The sequence below is a fragment of the Myotis brandtii genome, unplaced genomic scaffold, assembly GCF_000412655.1.
Source record: "Myotis brandtii unplaced genomic scaffold, ASM41265v1 scaffold82, whole genome shotgun sequence".
Classification (NCBI taxonomy): domain Eukaryota; kingdom Metazoa; phylum Chordata; class Mammalia; order Chiroptera; family Vespertilionidae; genus Myotis; species Myotis brandtii.
The window spans coordinates 2,149,220-2,159,664 of record NW_005371324.1 but is presented as its reverse complement, the minus strand read 5'-3'; the positions used below and the strand labels follow the sequence as shown (position 1 = coordinate 2,159,664).

The 10,445-nt window shown below is 40.3% G+C and overlaps 1 pseudogene; it reads right to left on the bottom strand.

Moving 5' to 3' along the window:
* Positions 1-6,218: 6,218 nt before the first annotated feature.
* On the bottom strand, positions 6,219-10,113 carry LOC102258410 (annotated as a pseudogene).
* Positions 10,114-10,445: the final 332 nt, after the last annotated feature.

Here is a 10,445-nt window from a genome sequence, read left to right as displayed (position 1 = left end):
ACTAAATTTTGTGACAGTTTGTTCTGCAGCAACAAGTAATTGAAATTATTCATTGATTTATCCATTTGTTCTTTATTTTTGTATCTTTTAAGTGGATACTTTTATGAATGTCAGGACTTGTCTATTTGTCTCATTAATATTAACAGTTCCTAGAGCAATAACTGGAACATAGTAGTAATTAATACATATTCATTGAAGGAACAAATTCAAATGGATTAAGAAGAACACAAAAGAACCCTTCAGAGAATGTATACCACTTGATAACTGACTGGATACAGCTGGTTGATAAAAAGAAGATGCGGTTTGCTTCTAGATCAGTGGTTCTCAACCTTGGCTGCACTTTAGAATCACCTGGGAATCTTTTTAAAATCCTGATTTCTAGGCCTCATCCTCTGGAAATTCTGTTTCTTTGTTACTAACATTGTGGCCCCACCCCATACAAAATCCTGATTTCTGGGCCTCATCCTCCGGAAATTCTGTTTCTTTGTTACTAGCCCCACCCCATAACAAAGAAACAAAGAAACAGAATTTCCGGAGGATGAGGCCCAGAAATCAGGATTTTTTAAAGATTCCCAGGTGATTCTAATATGCAGCCAAGGTTGAGAACCACTGGTCTAGATTTTAGGTCTTTTCAACTAATGCAAACAGAGAAATCAGGAGAAAACCGGTTAAAGACTATAAAGTAATATATTTGGTATATATTCTAGTTCAGCTATTAGGACATCTAGGAGGTAATGGTAAGTGGTGAGTTCCATAATAGAGCTTAGGTATCAACAAGTTGTATCCTTGATACAAAATACGTATAATTTCAAAAAAGAATAGGTATAGTTTTAAATTATAAAATAAAAAATAGGAAGAAGATAAAACTGAATGAAGTCCATTTGGTTTGATATGTAGGAGGTCATTTGGAAACTAAATTAAAACAGATTCAATAAAATAAGGGAAAACTAACTTAATGATAGTAGGTGGAGAATTATTGCAAAAATAAGATTTAGAAAGATCGAATATCAACTACTCTTTCAAGAAAATTAAGTTATAAACAAAACAAAACAACAAAAAAACAACAACAACAACAACAAAAAACCACCGAAGAAGGAGAGTTCTACAGAATGATTATGATCCTGATGATCCCACCATTTGGTATAAAATATGAGAGTTTGTGGAAGAAGATAGGTAAACTTAACCTCTAACTATTCCTAAAGTAAATTAGAAAATTGAGAACATGATGGCACTTCTCAGTATTGAAAAAAACAAAAAGTCATGGGGATAAGTGAGAGCATAACAGGGGCAAACTTTTGACTCCTTAGTACAATTTATAACACTATTATCACTGCTTGAGAAATATGATATAATTTCCTAAAGCAATATATGATATATCTGAGATCTGTTTTATGTCTAAGCTATTAAAAATCTGATATAAATAACAAATAAGATAATATTTATTTTGAAAATAATTTTACTTCTGTCCAGACTTCAAAGAAATTGTTACTAGTAATCAAAGATCTAATAAAATTCTATTTATAAAGCACTGAACAGCATGTGTAAAATTATTGAAGCAGACTAGAGACTACTAAGTCAAATTGATGATTATACTGCTTTCATCTTAAAGTGCAAATAATATCAGCTCATGAGTCATTGTGTCATTATGTCTAATGATAAGATATGCTTATACATGCTTATATTATCTTGCTTTTACTAGATAAGTAAATGTAATTATACTAGGCAAAGTGTGTGTGTGTGTGTGTGTGTGTGTGTGTTTAAATGTGTGAAGGGGAATCAGGACCATATTATAAGTTTTATAATTCTGGGAAGATAACAGGTACTTTAAATGGTCTGGAAATATTTGTCACTTTGATTATTTTAAATGTATCTCAACCATTCATATATCATTTAATACTTAAAGTTTTCTAATATATAGTAAAAGAATTGTGAAGGAATTGAAGACTGTATGATAAAAAAAAACAATATATTTCTATTCTCCATATGTAAAATAAAAGGAGGGAGAGGAAGGAAAGAGAGCGACAGCGAGGAGAAAAAAATGAGATGGAGGGCTGAGGAGTTGATAGATATGAACCGGATATGCTCCAAAATGTTACACTTTTACTAGACTGCCAGGAGCCGGTCCACCCTTGCTGCTTGACACAGTTGCTGCAGGGAAGAAACATCTGCATAGCTTATGTTTCAAGGGACCTGGCGTATATGACATATGTTCGCTCCCCCTCTTAAGCGCTATGTGTTTTAACCAGGACCACCTCCCCGAGAAAGGTTGTTTCCCCAGGTTAGGGGTTAACAGGACTAAGGAAGAGAATAAATCAGTAACTCCCCCTAGTGTTACAGAAATACCATGTACTACTTATGAAGAACTTGGACTAAGACTGTTGGCAATAAATTTGGGACTTGTTGGGCCCACATCCCCAGGGGTCTGCCCACCAGGGAAAGCACCAAAGCCTATACCCCTGGAGACCCACTGACACAGGGCAGTCCCAGGGAAGGCAAGCAGAGGGGCTGGGGGGACATAACCTTTACTGGGTAGGATAATCTCCTTCAGTCACTTCCTTGTAGCTTATCAGTAGAGCAGTGACCTTGGAATAGCCCTTGTAATGGAACACAGAGATTAACCTAGACAAGATTAAAATCAACAGAACTAGATAGAGACAGGATTTTTGGCAAAGGTCAGATAAGAAACAAGGAACTGTAGAACGTTACCCAAAACATACCATGATGTAATTATAGAGGCATGCTTATGGGATAAAATAGTATAAATATAGATGTAATAGGACAATAAAGAGAGAACCCAACCAAGCAGATCACCTGAACACTGCCCCCATGTCCTTCCTTCTTCGCCTATGCCGTCCCCACCTTTGGGAACCCCTGGACCTGCTGGGGCTGGACCCCAACATTAGACAATAGCCTGGAAAATTAACCTCCAGAATATGGTATCTTAGAAAGAAGAAAGAAATATAAGAATAGACTAAGACAAAAAGTGTTTCTCGGCATCCCTGTCTCCCCTTAGGAAATATATGCTGGGTTGCTGGGCTCCGTAGTTCCCTTGGGCTAGATTTGTTTTCCAAAAATGTGGAAGTACTTCTGACCAACTCATGAAATTCTATATCTTTGTTTTATCTTAGAAATTATAATTTATGAATTATATCATGATTGATAGTGCAAGTGACATCTATTATGAGCATATGAATAGGAAGTGATGGCATGTACCGTATATACAGACACATACAGTTCATTTTGGAACTATGATCTTTAAAATGTTATTTAATGTTATCTCTGGGCCTCGATTTTATTATATATACCACTAGAGTAATGTTTCAGGTGATTATAAGCCAAAAGATGTCATGAAAAGTGGATAAAACAAAGGATGTTTTTAAAAAACTTATTTTTATGATTAAGTTAATATTAATAGAATGAGGAGGAAGAAAGAGAAAAATGTTCACTGCTATTCAGAATTTAAGATTTCTATGTTGGCCTTTCTAAAACCCTTACCTCTAGAATATTGCCAGTACATTATAAGTACATTATATGGCTACTTACACAAGTCACCTACTTACACAGTCATAGGCTAGTCTCATTCTGATTTGACTAGCCTTTAAATTACACTTGATCTCACCTCTTTGAGTCTTGTTGGGTCCAAGCTTTTGTTGGCTAAATAAAATAAGTTCAGTATTCAGTAAGGAAAGAAACAACTGAATTGGAGCCAGTCTAAGAGAAATCTTTTCATTAGAATCAATGTACATCACACTCCATTGGCTAGTGATTGGTTATGACAGGTAATGAGAAAGAAATCCCAAACTTTTCAGTAAGAAGCAAAAGGTGTAAAAACCACACAGTGCACAGATGGTGGTGAAATGAGGCTTTCAAAGTGCTAAAATACTGAGTAATTCTGACAGCACTGAGAAGAATGAGCTGTTCATCACTCATTTTTATGTGTGACACTCAACTTAGCATGCACACCTATTTCACATGGATATAATTAACAGTGTATTATCCTCTCTTGTTAATTAAAATGACATACTATAAATTGCAGTGGGTGGAAAGTATGCTGATTAAAAGTTATCCAAGAAAAACCATGTATAAACAATTTAATAAAAATCATACAAATCATCAAATTATAATTTGAGTTATTAATTTAAATTTTATTATTAAATGAAACTCAGTTTATGAAATTTTATCAAGTTAGATGAGGTTTTTTTCTAAGATTATAATTATTATGTTTTTTCTAAAACCTTTACAAAAATAAGTAAATGAATTACAGTCCACAAAATGGGTCAAATATTTGATAATCAAAATGTATATCAGAAATTGTTTGACTATTATTTTAGTGACATGCAAATTAAATACACTTTAAGCATTTGGGCAGTACTAATTCACAACCATTATTTTACTCATCACAGAATAAAGAGAAAAAGAAAATGTATTATTTGTTCTTGTATTCTATTAATGGGTATAACTGTTTTCTATTTATATTGAAAAAAATTGTGTAACATAGAGAACCGTAGAGGTCACTTTAAGTGTTAAAAACAAAGTTTTTTTTCTAATAGATTTTGTCTAAAATATCAGACACACTTCTATGCATGAAGATATACAATATTTTTTAACAGTAAACAAAGAGATCCAAACTATGTTTTATTTTCATTGTAATATAAGTGACATACATTATACCATTGTATAATATAGCATCATATTAGTTTCAGATGTACAACACAATGATTTGATATATGTATATACTGTACAATGATCAACCCAAGTCTAGTTAACATCCACCAATTGTATACATAGTTAATTTTTTTTATTGTATGAGAGCTTTTAAGATCTACTTCTTAGCAACTTTTAAATATACAACACAGTATTTTTACCTATAATTTCCATGTTGTGCATTATATCTTCAAGACTTATTTATTTTGACCACCATGGGCGAAAATGGCTGAAGTACTTTTTTGCTGACATTGAATTTTAGAGTTACTTAAAATATATCTTCTAACTTAAATGATATATTTAAAAATCCATGGATGTTTTTGTTTTTGATACTTGGCTTATTACTTAATAATGTAAATATTAAAAATAACACAGAAAGCATGGAATCAAAATTGGATATGTTTTCAAAATAATATGTTCTTTAAAATAAACTTCCTCATTATAATCAGGAAAATCATTGATGAAATCTAAAACATACCCTAATAATTAAAAGAGAAGTCACAAAAGTAAGACAGAAATCAAACAGAATCCAAGACACTCAGAACTCATTGTTAATTCCATATGTCTATTCCTGAAGTTTTTATTGACTTGCCCTTAAGAGGCATATAACAAACGATATTATAATGTTGATTTAAGTGTGACAAAAACCCAGCATCATAAGTTATTTCTCCCTGATTATATTTTTTCTCAAAATCTCTTGTATTTACTCCTTTCTTTTCATTACAACCCTAACTCTGCACTAACTCTCACATATACTATTGTAACAATTTAAAAAGGATATGTTTAAAAAATAGTGAAAATTTAATTTTAACCCTACAGTACCAATATCCATACCTACAAAATGAAAAATATATAAATGTAGTGAATATAAAGTACTATTTAACTTTTATTTCAGATAACACTATTTTTTATACCTTTGATTTCTAAAATACATTTTAATGACTTCCCGTAGTTGGCAAACTGAGATTGAATTCTCTACTTTGTTCTTCCTAATAGTCATTGAACAATATGAATTTACTTAATATCATTGAACTATACACTTAAAAATAGGTAAGATCGTAAAATTTATATTATGTATTTTTGCACTATAAAAATTGGGGGAAAAGCCATGATGTGATTCTTATATAGATGCACAGTACATTATTATCAACATATTGATAATCTATAATTATATATAATGCATATAATTACCAGGCTTATAGACTTCTTCCCAGTTGCTATGAGTGCTGGCTTCCAAGTAATCAAAGGTACCACCTTTTCTGAAGAATTTTTCCTGGCTGTACAGGAGCTGCTCAATTGTTCAAGTGGGCCATTATCTGTCCAGCAACTGTCAGATGACCACAGCCAATGACTTTCTTACATGGTGATACAGAAGGTTGTCTCCCTTGCCCTCAGGGAAAACAACTCTGGTTCAATTAGTGCTGCAAATGTCTTCATGGAATCTTGCTGAAGCAAGTAGTTAGCTAAAAACAACACTCCTGCTTGGCTTTTCCCTATAGTTTATGCTTCTCCCTTCACCTTCTTTCTCTTGAAAGTTCTCCTAAGTAAATGTCTTGGCCAGGTACCAGCTCTGGTTCCTGGATATCAAACCTAAATAGTAGCAAGAATAGCATTTGTGTAAGTTATCTATATAAAAGCCTACTGACCATTATGACTGAGCGACCAGAATGACTGGAACGACAGGTCGACTGGTTGGCACTGACCACTAGGGGGCAGACGCTCAATGCAGGAGCTGCCCCCTGGTGGTCAGTGAGCTCCCACAGCAAGAGTGCCACTCAGCCCAGAAGCCAGACTCATGGCTGGCAAGTGAAGCTTTGGCGGCGGGAGCCCCTCCCGCCTCCACAGCAGTGCTACCCAGTGGAGTGGCGGAGGCGGTGGTGGCAGGCACTGTGGGGCCAGGATGAGCGGCAGCAGAGCTGCGCCCAGCCTCCTGCTGCTTCGGCACTGCTGCATCCCTTGGATGTCAGCCTGCGAGGATTGGGCCAAAACTTGGCAGTCCGACATCCCCTGAGGGGTCCTGGGTTGCGAGAGGACACAGGTCAGGCTAAGGGACCCCACCCATGCACAAATCTGTGCATTGGGCTTCTAGTTCAATAATAAAAGAAAATACTCTCAAAACTTAGGATCATCAAATGGAAGAACATAGAAGACCCCTCTATAATAAACAACTCTAATTTTCAGCATAAACATGATCTTAAATTTCAAATTTGATAATGTGCCCAATGCTTTAGAAGTGCCTGTTGCAGTTCATGTATAAAATTCTTTAACTTTGGGAGTGTTGTCTAGAATATCACAGGTCTGGAAAAACAGATTGAAACCATTCATAAAATTTTTCCTATTATGGAAGGTAAGTCCAGATGGATGGTGTAGAAGATAGCCATGGACCTGATGTTAGCAACATATTAATTTTATTATAAGTAGGTTGGCTTACAAAGTAAAAGAAACTTTTAAAAAAGCCTAATGGGCATATGGGAGCATCCGGGAGGGTATTTTACAATGGTGAATGGTGTATGGCTGAAAGATGATTGCCTAGTTATTTCTAATAACCTTTGCCAGAAAGTATTAAGCAGAATACATTATGACTATTTAAGCTCATGAAATGGTGCAAAAGAAGAGCATGGGCTATGGAATTTTGGCAAGCATCCAACAACAACAACAAAAAATAATAAAAAAGTAGCCACTTGTCTGGTATGCCAGCTCTTCTAGCATGAGAATATGAAAGAGACACTAATGAGAAAACCAGCAGCTGTCAGACTTAGGAATGAGTTGGCACATGGAATTTCTAGATATCACATTGGCATTAACTTATAATTTATTATATTACTAGAGGCCCGGTGCACAAAATTCGTGCACTGGGGGGCGGCTCAGCCCAGCCTGCACCCTCTCTCAGTCCAGGACCCCTCAGAGGATGTCCTCCTGCTGGCTTAGGCCCATTCCCCATGGGGCAGTTGGAAATCCCTCTCACAGTCCGGGACCCCTCGCTCCTTACTGCCCACCTGCTCACTGCTCCTTACCCTCAGCTCACTTACTGCCCACCTGCTCACTGCTCCTTACCACTCAGCTCACTGCTCCTAAGCACTGCCATGGAGGCAGGAGAGGCTCCTGCCACTGCCACTGAGCTCACCAGCTGTGAGCCCTATCTTTCTGTGTAGTTGTCTGTGGGCCAACTGCTCTCTTCCTTCTCACTTAGGGCAGGCAGCATGTGAGGGCAGAGTGCACTGTCATGGAATGCAGAGGGCTGCCGGGCCCACGGGGTGAGAGGTGGACACAGAGGACGCTATCTCACCCAATTGTGGGGCGGGCGGGCTGGCTGGCCAACATCTGCCTGACCCCACCCAGGGAGGGACCGAGCAGGGTGTCCGCCTCTCCATTCTCCATCCTTCCATCTGTGACACCTGTCACCCTTGCCAGGCCTCCCCCAAAGTGAGTTCAGCTCAATCCCTGAATGTAAAAGGGCACAGGGGGGTGGGGGTCCCCCACTCCAGTGCCCCCTGATTCCCAGCGACAGGACCTGGTTGACAGGACCTGATCTCAGGATGGTGGCCACAGCTGCAGAGCATAGATCTGTTTCAAGAAAAGTTGGGAATGCAGACTTACATATGAGCCCCTATTCCAAAAAGGTGGCAGTTTATTCATATTGTGGCAAAGACACCTTCAAGAGTAACATAAATGGGTAAAGTCAGGGCCAAACCGGGCTATTTCCTCATCCAATCTCTCTGAGGTGCGTGGACAGAACCAAGTCTCGGCTCTTCGCAGGACACTTTTGGGTTTTTTTAGGCTTAAAGGACAGAAGTCTGTCTCCATTCTTTTTCTTTGGGATTTTTTCATAATCGGATAAAAGGATACATATATTAGGGCAATCCACTCGAGATACAATATTCCGGTTGCACTCATGTGATGATGACAGTGCCCCTCAGAGGGAGGGAGCCAACAGATGGGGAGCAGGGAATTCTGAAAACCAAAGTGATGACAGAGATGCTAAGCCTTTCCTTCATGTGTCTGACACCCCTCCTCAGGCGGCCTGCAGGCTGGGCATCTGCTGGACCTTTACCATTTGATGTCCTAGCAGGCTGCCCTGGGCCCTGCTAGGCGGTGTGCAGGGCTGCCTGGGCCCAGGGGGAGTCATCCCCCCTCCTGCCCCCCCCCCGCCCCAGCCACTCCTGGTACAGCTCCTGCACATGGGCGCTGGTCTCCGGGGGCCACATCAGGATGGCAGCATAGATGCCTTCCATCTGCTGCAGCAGTGCCCTGTCTGCACACCCGCCGTCTGCCTGGGCCTGGGCCCTGCCACTTAGGTCAAGCCAGGACCTCCACGGAGTGGCAGGGGAACTTGCTCCTCTACAGCTTCAGGACCACTTCTGGATGTTCCGAAAACTGTAAGCAGCCTCAAAGCATAGCAGAACCTCTGTCCCTTTCAAGGGTGACCTCCTGGAAGTCTTTGTTCCTCAGGGTGCAGTAAGTGAGCACCCCCACATCCTCGCTGAACAGCTCCTTGGCCGTGTGCCTGAAGATGTGTGCTTGGTACCCGTCGGAGCTGGCACCCTCATGGAGCCTCACCTTCTTCTCCTTCATGTCTCCAAACAGAGTGTCCACGGCGGTGTCATCCGAGGCGAGGTCACTTTGGTCCATGATCTGGACAATTTCACCTGAGGTTAACATGCAGTCAGCATCCTGGGAACTATGCAAAGCTGTGGGAACATCTCAAAGGGCCTCCAGTTTCTTGTCATAACACAGGGCCACAATGATGTGGAAAATCTTGTCTGGGGACAGGTTCTGCCGTCTGGTGAAGTAATCCTTTGCCAGAGAGCCCATGATCTGCTGGAGAGACTTGGCTATTCAGAGGTGGGGGTGGTGGGGTGACCCAGTACACGCTCTACATATCAGTCCCAGCCGGTGAAGGTGGAGGTCAGCATGGGTAGCTGGGGCTCTTCCTCACGGTGCTGGCAGTACCGACGCACAAATTCCTTCTGACTTTCCAGGATGCTGAAGTCCGCAGCTACCTTCATGTCAAAGACAGTGCGCCCCAAGTCTTTTGAGAAAGCCACGGAGCCTTCTGGTTGCATCAGTGACACTGAGGCTGAATTTAGCAGCAAAATAAGGCAGAGACTGAGGACACACAGACACTGCCAGCATCTTGTGCTGTGAGGTATCACATTTCTTATTAAGGTTCAGAACATGGAAGAAGACCTTGGTGTTCTGTTGAGAAACTTGGACTCCTTCCTCTGCGGTCACACAACTGTCACATGCCAGGCAGTCACTCAGAAATATCTTGGCATCGGCCAACTTATGGAATTCTCCCTTCTCTCCATTCTCCTGAGCCAGACTCCGGACGTTGACTGCAGCATGCTCTTGGTCATCGGTTTTTGTTTTTTTACTAAATTCCTTCTGTTTGCAGTGATTACATTTCATCTGGAGCGGGGAGGGCAGAGGCCAATTCAAGTGACCTGGAGGAAGCACAGGGAGAGCAGTCAGTCACCACTGGCTGCCCCAGGATACTGGCAGTATCCTTTCTTCCTTGTGGAGCATCTAGGGAGGGGAAGCAGCTGCAGTGCCCGAGGCTGAGTTCCAGGAGGCCGGCAGCGCTGTCGGAATCATGCAGGAGGCTCTGGTCCGTTGGTGCCTGGCTTGTCCTCTGCAGATTGAACCTAAAGGACTACTAAGGAAGCCAGTCCCCAGTTCCATCCCGCCTCCACCACGGATTGATTGGAGTCTGAGGGCCAGGAAGAGGGACCAAGAGGCCT